The sequence below is a fragment of the Chiloscyllium plagiosum genome, unplaced genomic scaffold (genome assembly GCF_037043375.1).
Source record: "Chiloscyllium plagiosum isolate Xiang-an unplaced genomic scaffold, Cpla_swu_hap1 HiC_scaffold_19, whole genome shotgun sequence".
NCBI lineage: Eukaryota > Metazoa > Chordata > Chondrichthyes > Orectolobiformes > Hemiscylliidae > Chiloscyllium > Chiloscyllium plagiosum.
The window spans coordinates 53,677,700-53,690,238 of record NW_028270157.1 but is presented as its reverse complement, the minus strand read 5'-3'; the positions used below and the strand labels follow the sequence as shown (position 1 = coordinate 53,690,238).

Sequence of the window (12,539 nt, the reverse complement as noted above, 5' to 3'; positions counted from 1 at the left end):
GCCAGCCTCTTCTGCTCAGTAGTACCATGGAGAGAGCCATACCTGCTGGCAGAGGTGCACCTCCTAAGTCCCAGGACAAGGTTAGTGATGCTGCCAGAATGACGTTTCCAGGTCACAGGGTCATCAGGAGAGAAAGGCAGAGGCATTGGAAGCAATGGGAGAGGCATAACTCCTAGCAGACAACCCACTCCCACCCAATGTTGAGTCCTTCCCTTTGGGACTAATTGCCTTTGGTTGAGGAACTCCCCACCATCTCTCTGCAGTGACAAGATGCCCATAGGAAAGTAGCTGTTGTGACAGTCCCACCTGCAGTTGGATTAGTCCTAGCGATGGTGGTGATTGATTGGCCAAGTCAGGGCCTCAATTGGCAGTGGGTGGGAAGGTGAACCTTTCCATCCAGAATGTAACTCTGGTGGAGGAGGGAGGGTGGTGTGCGTCAGGACTGTGACTACCTTACTGAATTAAGTGTCATTCTTGCCTAAGCTTACCACCAGAAAGAATGGAAGATTCTCTTATATAATCCTTTCTGTAATTGGACTTAAATTGAATTCACCCTTTTTTTTCTGATCTTCCTTGATTTATTTTCCAATCCTTAAGTCTCATTACTTCTAAAGACACCTATTGCTTCTCCGTTAGTTAGGACCTGAGCACAATGCTTCCTCCACTGTGATGTTAATAAACCACACTTGCAACCATTTGGTGAACAAAATTAGTGAAAGGAACAGGGGTAAGTCTAACTCTTGATGGATACCATTAGATTCTGAGTAATTGCACATTCTGGTCCAATAAACCTTTATGTTCAAGATGTTCAAAGCATTTATTCTTGTTAATTTACTTCTAATTTGCTTTTAGTGCTTATCATTTGATTAAGTATACTGATTTGTGAGTTTATGTTACATTTTGATTGAACCCTATTTAAGAACAAAAACTGAAGCAAAATTGCCAGTAATGGAAAGTATAAGCGAACTAAAGCTGTGGCAATTAAATGACGTACTAAATTTCTAAATCATTATGTTGTATTGAGAGTAATACAACAGACTGTCACCTCGAAACAATAATAAATGTTCACATTTGTGTGTAATAATATCCAAAAGTACTTCACAGTGGTATGATGAAGCCAAACATTTGGATGGATAGCCAACATTTTAAACATAGAGATGTGAGACTGAGATGTGGGAGAGTTTGGGAGGGAATTCTGCACTGGGATGTGAATATTGGAAAGGAAGCGAAAATAGAAAAATGCTGCAAACGCTGAAAGGTCAGGCAGCAGAATTTATTTTGCTTTCGCAACACAGAAACTGCTAGAGCTGCTGAGCCTTTCCAGCAATTTCTGGTTTTGTCACCAATGATTACTTATTGACCAAAATAAATGTAACTGACACTTGAAGAATTCTGAATTTAATCACGGAAGGTGGTGTGTGCATGGAATGAGCTGTCAGAGGAAGTGGTGGAGGCTGATACAATTACAACATTTAAAAGGCATCTGGATGGGTATATGAATTGGAAGGGTTTAGAAGGATATGGGCCAAAAACTGGCAAATGGGACTAGATTAATTTAGGATATCTGGTTGGCATGGATGAGTTGGACTGAAGGGTTTGATTCAGTGCTGTATATCTCTATGACTCTGTCAGTAGAAAGAAACTGAGTTACTCCTGGCATCCTCCGCTCCTAAACAGGAGTGGTCAGGGTGGTGTGAGGGGCTGATTGTGGGCATTTGCCATCAGAGGCTTATGCCACCTTCCTACCATCAAAGGAACAAAATTTTGGGAGGGAAGCCTACCTGTCCACCTACAACTGTGCCCCCACTGACAGCCGTCACTTAACAACTGGTTAAAGATCTCCGATATCACTACCCTGAAGGAATCTGTTACTGGTGGGTGAGAGCACTGGCTGTCTTTCCTACCAGTTTTGGGGAAACAATCTTTGATTTGCCCCAATCTCTGGGGATTATTTTGGGAACGGATTGGGGGGCTGGTGGCGTTGTACCATTGCAGGATAGCTACTGAAAATCACACTCTGCCCTAGTTTCTAATGTCCAAGAGCCCTCTCCTTTGTGATTCTCACCTCCACAATCACCACCCCTGAAAAGGTACACCCTGTGCCTGTTTTTCCTGTGCTCTGGGATTGTTGTATGGTCACCAGCCACAGGCTCTGTAGCAGTGCTGCAGTTCACAATGGCTGCTCACTTCAGAATGACCAGCAATTTGAGGTAGGGCAGGAAAAGTAGTTACTGCCCTGGGAAATAATCTTTATAAAAGGGATAATTGTACAGCTTTGTTAACAGAGGCTGAGAAGAGAGTTATCTTTCTGACCTCTAGGCTGAGAAATTGGTGCACTTTATAATTAGTGAAATAATTAAAAGTGAGGGAAATAACTTTCCAAATTAGTGATGGAATAAATATACACTTGAATCAAAAAACATGTTTTAGAGGAATGATTTATGGCTATATCAGTCATACAGTTCTCATTCTATATTAGATATCTCTACATTTTCTATATTTAAATCGGATGAAATAGCCGGCTGCGTGTTAGTGGAATGGACCATTTCTCAGATTAATTAAAGAACATGGCGCTGATAACATATTACTAATATTCAGGTCATGAGAAAAAACTAATAGGATATAATTTCCCATATATTTTATATCTGCTATAACATGCTCATGATTTAAACTTCTGACATCTATTATTTCTTTAACTTTAACAGACTTGTTGTCTATAACAATCTATCACTTACATGCAAGAGCACAAACCAAATGATAAAATGTGTTCAGTGGAGGTAACAATGAAAACAATGTCAAAGAAATCATTTATTTTCTTGCTTTGAGTAGATATCACATCTCCAATATATCACAGCTTATCAAGCCATCTTAGTACACAGTAAATTTCTCTCCGCAGTGATTTCTTTTTTGGACTTAATCTAAGGCTAAGAATAATCTGTAGCATTGATTTCTGTTTATCCTCATGATTTCTGTAGTATTGATTTTGTGTTCTGATTTCTAGTCCAATCACTCTCGCCCTTGACTTAATGTCCTTCCTAGACTGATTTGAAACTATGTAACTCCTTGGGCCTTCAAGTCAAAAAGGCTGGGACTGGTATGCGCCAACAATACAAAACAGATTTCTAGTTTCTACAGCAGCCAATCTTTCCCCATACCCAGTGTACTCCCCACTGAAATTCAGAGAACAATAGTTCAAGCTCACTCTGAGTATTTGTTTTTTAATCTTTATTCTCACTTTTGGTTTGTTTAACAGTAGAAATCTCATCAGTACTTTCCAAGCCAGTGGTGGTGAAAAATGATTTGTTATCAACACTGCTGGCATTGGCCAGTTTCTCACCCAAGGTTTCCAAGGGAGTGTCACTACAAAAGGAAAATTATGGGCAAATAGGTGACCATTGTACATGCATTTAATGTTAGTGGGCCTTTGACAGAAAAAATAGCATACATTTTCATTTCAGTTACTGAACTTACTCGATTATTTAGATTTACTGTGACAGCTCAAAAACAAAACAAAGCAGTTAAGCCATGTAAGTATTCACTTTCAACCCACTGCCCTATAAATAGTCTGAAGATGTTCCACTCAACCAAGATGTATTGGATTATTTAATCCATGGAGATGTAAAGCTGTTTCCTTCCCATAAAAGATGAGAGTAAGGCACTGATCCACACTGATGAAAGTGAAATTATCCATTGGATGCAAGACCAAAAATGTAACTTAAGTAACACGTCTTCTATTTATTCTTAATTTTCATGCATTTAATAAGTTGTGCATTTTGCACATATTGAGGTGATCATGGGATTGCTGGAGAATTAGACAATTTCAATTCCCCAATAATAGCATCAGCAATCCCAATTCTGCACCCTCATCTTTTGCTCCCAAAATATGCTTTAAAAGCAAGCACGGAGAACACTTCCCATTGCACCAACGTGACACCTTCCCATTTCCTACATCAGCATTCTGTGCCAGTCTGACTGAGGTTATCACTGTTGTACTTAATTCAGTTTTAAGATGTAGGCTTTAAAACCACTGAGGTTGGCCTTTTGCACAGGACTTTACAGTAGAGAAGTTTCAAATCTTATTAGTCTGAGGTGGATTTGAAACCAGGATGTAGAAGTGTCTAGCCATATACATGTAGTTGGTCAACATTTTCAGGTATCTCTTGAAAGATTCAATGTGGTGATGTATTTCAAATTTTAATGTAGCACAAGGAGGACAGATTTAATTCAGGTTCTTTTCCAGAAACTAAAATAATTTTCATAATTTGCAAGAAGGTATCATTGCTCACTCTTGCCTAAGCATTAGTAAGCTTCATGACAAAAGTCACAGCTGACACTCCAGAAGGGCCCTCTTTCGATGAGATGTAAAACTGAGCCATCTGCCCTCTCAAACATGAAAGTTTCTGAGTGATACCATTTCAAAGAGAAGATGAGTTATTTCTGAGTGTCCTGAACAATAGTTAACCCTCAATCAGATTATCGGCCGTGGACCCTGTGTTGTTTGTGGAAACCTGGCATGTTCAAATTGGCTACTTCTTCCTACATCACTACAGTGACTTAACTTGAAAAGTCCATTCTTAGCTGTATGGTGATTTGAGACATTTGGCCTTTGTGAAAGGGATTCCTTTTTTTCTTACACCCTAACCTTATACTTACTTTTTTCAAAAACAAGGTAGCTTTATGTTCCCCTTAGATGCACACTTTAGCAAGATACAGCCTAAAGCTATTTAAATCTTCAGTGCAAGTTCCCCACCATCCTGACTTGGAAATATATTACCATTCCTCCAGTACTGCTGGGTCAAAATCTAAAACTCACTCCCCAGCAGCATTGAGGGTGTGCCTACACCAGATGGACTGCAGCAGTTCACCACTATTTTCTCAAGGGCAATAAATACTGACCTCGCCAGAGCCCCTACAACCACCACCAACAAATGAATTTTTTTTAAAAAAGTCACAAATGGCCTTTCCAACTAGAATCACAAGATTCCTATCAGGTATGTTGGCTGGGTGCTTGGTTCCTGACAATATCAGCCACAACAACTTCCACATATGTAGCATTTTCTTTAATGTAAGTGAAAATGTCCCAATGTGCTTCATAGAGCATTCTCAAACAGATTTGGCAGGGTTATTAAAGCTAATTATATTGTCAGCATCACTATGTTAAGTCAATCAGCTCAGGACAGACAGGGTTTGAACACTGGGATTTCCTGGTGTATTACCTCCTGAGGTCTGGCTAAGGCACAACTGAGCTATTGCGAGAACCTTGCAAACATGTCCAAAAGAACAAGTTCATTGAAAATAATAATTGTAGACCATTATTGTTATTGAGAATCATGTCAAGGAAACGTTATGAATTTGTTGACCATTTACAAATGTGTTCACCATCTGCATGTGATAAACTGTTCCCATACATTTATAAACATCAAGCCAGCACTTAAATTAAGTATGACCAAATTGGTTGCTGTTTGCTTAAAAAATAACTCTTATTCGTTTGGTCCCTTACTGTGAAAACAAATATCAAGCAACATAAACAGCAAGAACTGCATAATTAAACTAAATTAAATTAATTACATCCAGTACCTTGGTTCATGGTCTGGGACTTCTAAGTAAGTTGCGAGCAAGACTTCTTATTCCCAGTGACAAAAGTGACATCTTTATTCCTGCATTGTGACAGAAGACATAAAAGGAACATTCGGAGATCATCTAAGGAGATTTCTAATTTGGTATGTAAAAGGCGTACATTTCCATATCTTGGCCTCTTGAGGTGGGAAATTCTGAATAATGGGCTTTATTGGGATGGTGATTAATGCTCTCTACAGTTCTCGAGGGAAGCAGAAGAAGTTAAAATAAATAACGAGCTTGTCCAAATGTCTTTGTTTCCTCCCTGATGTGACAGAAAACATCTCACTTTTCCAACTTTTCATTCATTACAAAAGGCCAGAGCTTCAAAATACTATGGATGCTTTTAACCCTGGATTCCAAAGTAAGATGATTGTTAGAGAGACAAAATACCTCCAGGTGTGAAACTAAAGGTGTCAAAAAAGTTTGAAACAAAAATGGACTATGATCTCTTGTGACGACAAAGATAATGAAGTGCTGACCAAGGCCTGTTCAACAGTAAGTCACTCCTGTGGATTATGTCCCCAAATGCTGATACGTTTTGTGGCCTTTCCCTTTGTAGAATGTACAAGGACAGGCATTAAAAAGCCAGTTTCGAGATTCGGAAAGTGCCAGAGAATTGGAAAGCTGCCAAAGCAGTCAGGGAGGTTGCAGGCAAGGGGCAGTAATTGGTGGCTTTCAGAGGCCATCCTTTGTCCCTCATCTTCCTCTTGACTTCCCATAGATTTGGGGAATTGGATGTCCCATCTCCGACAATCTGGCAGACAATGAGAAAGGGATGAATAGCTCTCCAGGGTCAACTCACCAAACTATTTTCACTTCTCTCCATGTCTCTTGCCATGTCCCTAGGGCAGAATTTCCTCTCCTTATCTTTCAATCTCACCATCATATTTTCGACATTCCAGGTCACAGCAATGGACATAACCATAACCTGGAAAGACCTCTTTGACTCTGTGTGGCGTGTATTAACTCTTAACCTCTCTCCAGTCTTTGATATATCTGACTGTGCAACTTATTCCTGCCAGCACAATGCTTCTTTTGTCCAGCTCCATCGGAATGCCTCTACCTTGGCTCCACTTCATGGTTTAACCCCATCCTGCCTTCACTCAGTTTTCTCTGGAGCACCTCCAAAATTTAACCTCAACTCCCTTATCTCTCAGTGACAACAACTACAGATTGTCTCTGTCTCTGTCTCTCTGTAGTCTAATGGACTTTTATGCAAAAATTTGTGAAGATTAGGCAAACCAAAATCTTGTTTTAGCTGTCTGCCATAAATCCTGTTTCCTTGTGACAGATTCCATTTCCTTCCCTGGACATTGTTTTAAGATGAACCAAGCTGTTCTTAACTTCAGCATTGTAGTAAGCTCTGAACTATCTTCTAACTATAACCACCACCCTCTTCCACCCATGAAACATTGACCCCAGTATTTTCATTCAGCAATTCTGTTGACAAAACATAATAAATTTTTGTCACTTCAACCTTGACCATTCCAATAATCTCATGACCAAGCTCTCATTCACTAATCTCTTCAAATTTCAATTTATCCAAATCTCTGCTGCCCCAACCTATTTTGCAACAAGTGCCAATCATTAATTGCCCATCATCCCCTTATAGCTGACTGAACAATATTGGTTTTGAGTTCCTAATGTCACAGATTTGACTTCTCATTCTTGTATTTGAATTGCTTTTGCAACTTATCTTTCTCCATAACCTCCTCTGACTTCATAATACTGAATAATAATACTACATAATATTGAATCTAATTTTTCCTCAAATTCTGGCCTTTTGTGCATCCCCGCTCCTTTTGCCTTAATATTTGTTCATCATATCTCCATCCTTGTAGGCCTCGCACTTTAGAATTCTTTCCATAAATTGCTCCACTTCTCCATCTCCATTTCTCCTTTAATAGTTCATTTAAGACACATCTCTGAGACTAAGATTTTGTTCCCCCTTTTATCTCCATTTTTGGTTAAACTTCCATTTCCTTCTTATGACAAGCTTTCAGATTGTTGTCCATCATATATCCAAAGGATGTCATCATTGTTCATCATTAACCTCTAAAACTATATCAACATCTGCATCTCCTACTCTCCACATCTGATGTTTACGTTCTTTGGGTGCTGCTAGATTTAGCCTGTTGCCACATGCTCTTTCTCAACTCCTAGCTTCAGTAATAACATGGATATGTGAGGCTTATGGTGAGTTCTGACAATTGTGATTTTAACTTACATTTTAAATAAAATACACATTTTAGTTGAGACAACTCTTCAGACTTCTTTTTCATTCTTCCTCCTTGTGGCTTCCTTTTTTTATACAAGCATTTAACATTTTTATCTAAGTCCTTGAACAATTTTAACAAATACATCTAATAGGGAAACAGGTTCTCTTTTGTAACAGAAACTCAAATCTTCCTCACTTGTGTGTGCTTGTATATGTGACCCAGAAATAGGTCTGGCTAAATGCCACAGACCTACTCGTTGCACACGGGGGATGCAATGCTAGTTGTTACAGTTCCTGCTCATGTTGCAAAACTACAGTGATAATACCATTTGTCTTTCTTCTGGCATCAGAGATATATCAACATAATGACTGACATCTCTGGTGTAAGATAAAAGAAAAAGATATTTCTAGCACCTGGCAACAGTCTGAAGAAAATGATTATTATAGGATCATAACTGGAATAGTTCCCTATTATTATAGTCTGACTCAATGGGCCAGTGCACAAACAATCATAACTGTCTGATGTCCCTTTTCTCCCCTCACTTTTTTGATTCTGCCAACTTTGAAGGGCGGCGCAGTTAAGTTTAAATCTGCCTTTGCTAACGTTCATGAACATATACTTCCAAGTTAGGATCATGAGTAATCAGGAAAGGAAATCTGTATGATTTTTCTTTAAGTCTTCTTTCCTAATTCAGGCATCCAGAGGCAACACTGGCATCGCAAATACAGTGCTCTTGGCTAAAAGCAATAAAAAAACAATTGGAGCTGGAGACTCCAGTATCTGTCTGATTCAAACCGATTGCGCATTTAAAAACTGTGACGTCTATTAGCATCCTTTTTTTAAAAAAACTGCGTTTCGAACTCTTGATGTGGTGATTTGATTGTACAATAAGTGATGCCTCAGAAACGTTGTGTGCACTATTCTATTCCATGGGAACTTATCATATTTTGCTATTGGTGTGTGAAATGTAGTGTTGGTGTGGGCTGTTCCTCAATCTGCTTTTACTAGGAAGCTGAACAGAATTCTTGACCAGAGCAGAGATCAGATGAGATAGCAGGTAAATGGAGTCACAGGTAACACTTGGTGCATATGATATTCTGGACTGCTTTTGAGAGGGAGATTTGGAGGGTGTCAGAGACAATTGTCCAGAGATTTTCTTCCCCACTAAATGTCAATTATACATCAGTTGATAGCACCCTTGACTCTGAGTCGGAAAGATCTGGGTTCAAATGCACAAAAACCAAGACCGTCAATCCAGTGTGGTACTGAGGAGATGCTACACTCTGAGGTGCTGTCTTTCATCTGCCTGATGAGGGAAATGTAAACGTTCCCATGGCGCTGCCTTCAAGGGCCCTTAGAGTTATCCTGGGTATTTTGGCCATTATCACTCAATCAACATAAACACAAATATCTGGTCATTCCCTGACTAGTGATTTTGGCAGCTTTTTGAGCACAATGTGGTTACGATGTTTCTTATATTACTTCAGTCACTACATTTCAAAAGTACATCATTGGCTTTACATCACTTTGAGATGTCTATTGGTTATGAAAGCCTTTAAATGCAAGTTTTATTTTTTATACCTGTCATTTTTATACATTTATATTTTCCTTTACTTTTGGAAAATGTTCAGCAAGCTCTTATTTTTGTCTGGGAAAGAAAGCAAGCAGGAAAAGCTATACATCGTTCACACTCTGATTACTCTTTGTTAATGACACTTTGGTGTACTTTAATAGGATTTAAATTAGTTTACTGCATATCTTCAAATGAGAAAGGCTCACCAAACACTTTGAAACAACAGCTCTTTCAAACTGGCAGCACGCTTTCACTTTCTCAGCCATGAATGCTAGTTGGTGCAATGGTGGAAAATAAAAATAGGTTTTTCCAATTTGAACTACTTCTTCCTTTGGACAAGACACTGAGGAGAGGAAATGCAATTTAACATAACTTCAGACTTCTGTCATTGCTACACTGAAACTAGCTACAGGAAGAAATGGAAGAGCAATCCAGTTATGGTTGTAAGGGCAGATTTTAGTACCCTCCCGCGTGGTGGCTTTGGTGGCTGAGGGGCATGTAATTGCATGGGAAGGTGGACAGCTACAATGCAGGCAAGAGAGAGATAAGCAGATACAACAGTACCAATTCCAGTGCATTATTACTAAGGGAACTCTGTTCAAGCTGTGCATTGTTGTTTCAAAGCCTCTTCTTTTATGATTTAAAAAAAATGGCTTTCAGGTATTATATCTTCATGGACGATAGATGTGGAGCTAGAGAAGCACAGCAGATCAGACAGCATCGTAGGAGCAGAAATAACGGCATTTCCTGCTCTGCTTCTCCAGCTTCACATCTATCGTTCATAAAGGTACAAGACCTGAAAGCCATTTTTTTTTTACTTCCAGCATCTGCAGTCCTTACTATCTCCATTATATCTTCATGGTAAGTTGTTTCATTTATTTCCATTCTTTCTTGATTGCTGAAGTAAAATAGAAAAATGAACCAGGCATAATTCCTGACATGGTGAGACCATAGGCAAGAGGCAAAAAGGTACAATCGATCAGTCACTTCTCTGCAAATGAACTGGAAAAACTGTTTTTCTCAAAAAGACAGCACCTTCTAACACAGTTTTCTTTTTTTAAAAAATCTGACTACTTTATTCAAAGTTTCAAATCGTAACCAAAGTTTGTAAACTATGGAACAGAAAATATAAAAATATCAGCTGATTTACTTTAGATTAGATTCCCTACAGTGTGGAAATAGGCCCTGCGGCCCAACCAATCCACACCGACCCTCCAAAGAGTAACCCACCCAGACCCATTTCCCTCTGACTAATGCACCTAACACTATGGGCAATTTAGCATGGCCAATTCACCTGACCTGCACATCTTTGGACTGTGGGATGAAACCGGAGCACCCAGAGGAAACCCATGCAGACACGGGGAGAATGTGCAAACTCCACATCCAAGACAGTCACCCAAGGCTAGAATTGAACCTGGGTCCCTGGCGCTGTGAGGCAGCAGTGCTAGCCATCGTGCCACCTTTAGAAATTATTTAAATAATGTCTAACCGTCTAAATAGATAGCATGTTATATGAAGGCGCCACCATTTCATGCTATGTATTTCCACTGTCAGCAGGTGTATGCACTTATTGCACCTGTTATAGTCACTAGTGCCACTATTGCTGTTTAATTTGTGCCAAGTTCTGAGAGCAATCAATCTTATTTCCTTTCCTCTATCACTTCATTTTAGAATCGAAATACATTTCGCTCATCTTTCTCAAGTGCAGTCCAGAAATTCCTCAGAACATTTTAAAATTCATTCATGGGATGTCAGTATCACTGACGAATCCAGTATTTATTGCCTCCATCCTTAATTGTCCTTGAGAGGTTTTAAGCTACTTTCTTGAAATGAAGCTGTCCTTGGAGTATAGGTACACCCACATTGCTTTGAGGGAGGGAGTTCCAGAGTTGTGATCTAGCAACAGTGAAGGAAACACAGTATATTTCCAAATCAAAATGTTGTGCAGTTTGGAGGGGAGCTTGCAAATGGTGGTGTACCCATGCACCAGCAGATCTTTGTTCTTCTAAGTTGCTGGTCATGGGTTTGGAAGGTGTTGCCCAAGAAGCCTTTGTGAGTAATTGCAGTGTATTTTGTCAATGGTATACACTGCATTGGTGGTGAGGGAATAAATGTGGAAGGTGGTAGATAGACTGTTCTGACATGGATGGCGTTGAACATTTTTAAGCTGCCCTGTTAATGGAGAGTATTTCATCATACTCCCCAACTGGTGCCTTAAAACTGGCAGACTGGCACTGAAGGTCAAGGTTACTCACTGAAAAATGTTTAGCCTTTCATTGTTCTTGTAGCAACAGTATTTATGTGGGCTGGTTCAGTTCAGTTCCAAGTCAATGGTAACCTCCAGGATATTGATAATGGGGAATATAGCGGTTGTATTGCTTTGAACAGAAGGGGATGATAGTTAGATATTCTCTTCATCATTGCCTGGCACTTGTGTAGCACAAATGTTGCTTGCCACTTATCACTCCAAGCCGAGATATTGTCCTCATCTTGCTGCATTTTAACATGGCCTGATTCAGTACATGAAGAGACAGGACTGGTGCTGAACATGGTGGAATCATCAGTGAACATTTTCAATCTGACCATATGGTGGAGAGAAGTTCGTTGATGAAGCAGCTGAAGATAGTTGGGCTTAGGGAACAATATTGAAGAACTTCTGCAATAATGTCCTGGAGCTGAGATGATTGCCCTCCAACAGCCATCTTCTTTTGTGCTGTTATAACTAAATCGAGTGGAGAGTCTTCCACCAGATTCTCATTCACTTCAGTTTTGTTAGAGATCCTTAATGTCACATTTGGAGTAATTGAGATGTACAGCAGGAAACAGACTGGTACATGTCAACCAGCTATCCCAACCTAATCTAGTCCACCGCCAGCACCTGGTCCATATCCCTCCAAACCTTCCTATTCATATACCCAGCCAGATCCCTTTTAAATGTTGTAGTTGTTCCAGCCTCCACCACTTCCTCTGGCAGCTCATTCCATACACATACCACCCTCTGTGTGAAAAAGTTGCTCCTTAGGTCTATTTTATATCTTTCCCCTCTCACCCTAAACCTATGCCCTCTAGTTCTGCACTCCCCCATCCCCAGAGAAAAGACTTTGTCTATTTATCCTATCCATGCCCCT

The 12,539-nt window shown here is 39.7% G+C and overlaps 1 protein-coding gene across 5 annotated transcripts in view; it reads right to left on the bottom strand.

The window, feature by feature from the left end:
• LOC122559554 (protein shisa-like-1) overlaps positions 1–12,539 on the bottom strand; it is a 162,072-nt gene that overhangs the window by 143,787 nt on the left and 5,746 nt on the right. For 3 of the 5 annotated variants that reach the window (XM_043709214.2, XM_087997391.1, XM_087997393.1), the window contains exon 2: positions 5,578–5,657. The exons of the other annotated variants lie outside the window; for them this stretch is intronic. The gene's annotated coding sequence lies outside the window, so the exon portion shown is untranslated. The remainder of the gene's footprint in view (positions 1–5,577; positions 5,658–12,539) is intronic. 5 annotated transcript variants of the gene reach the window in all.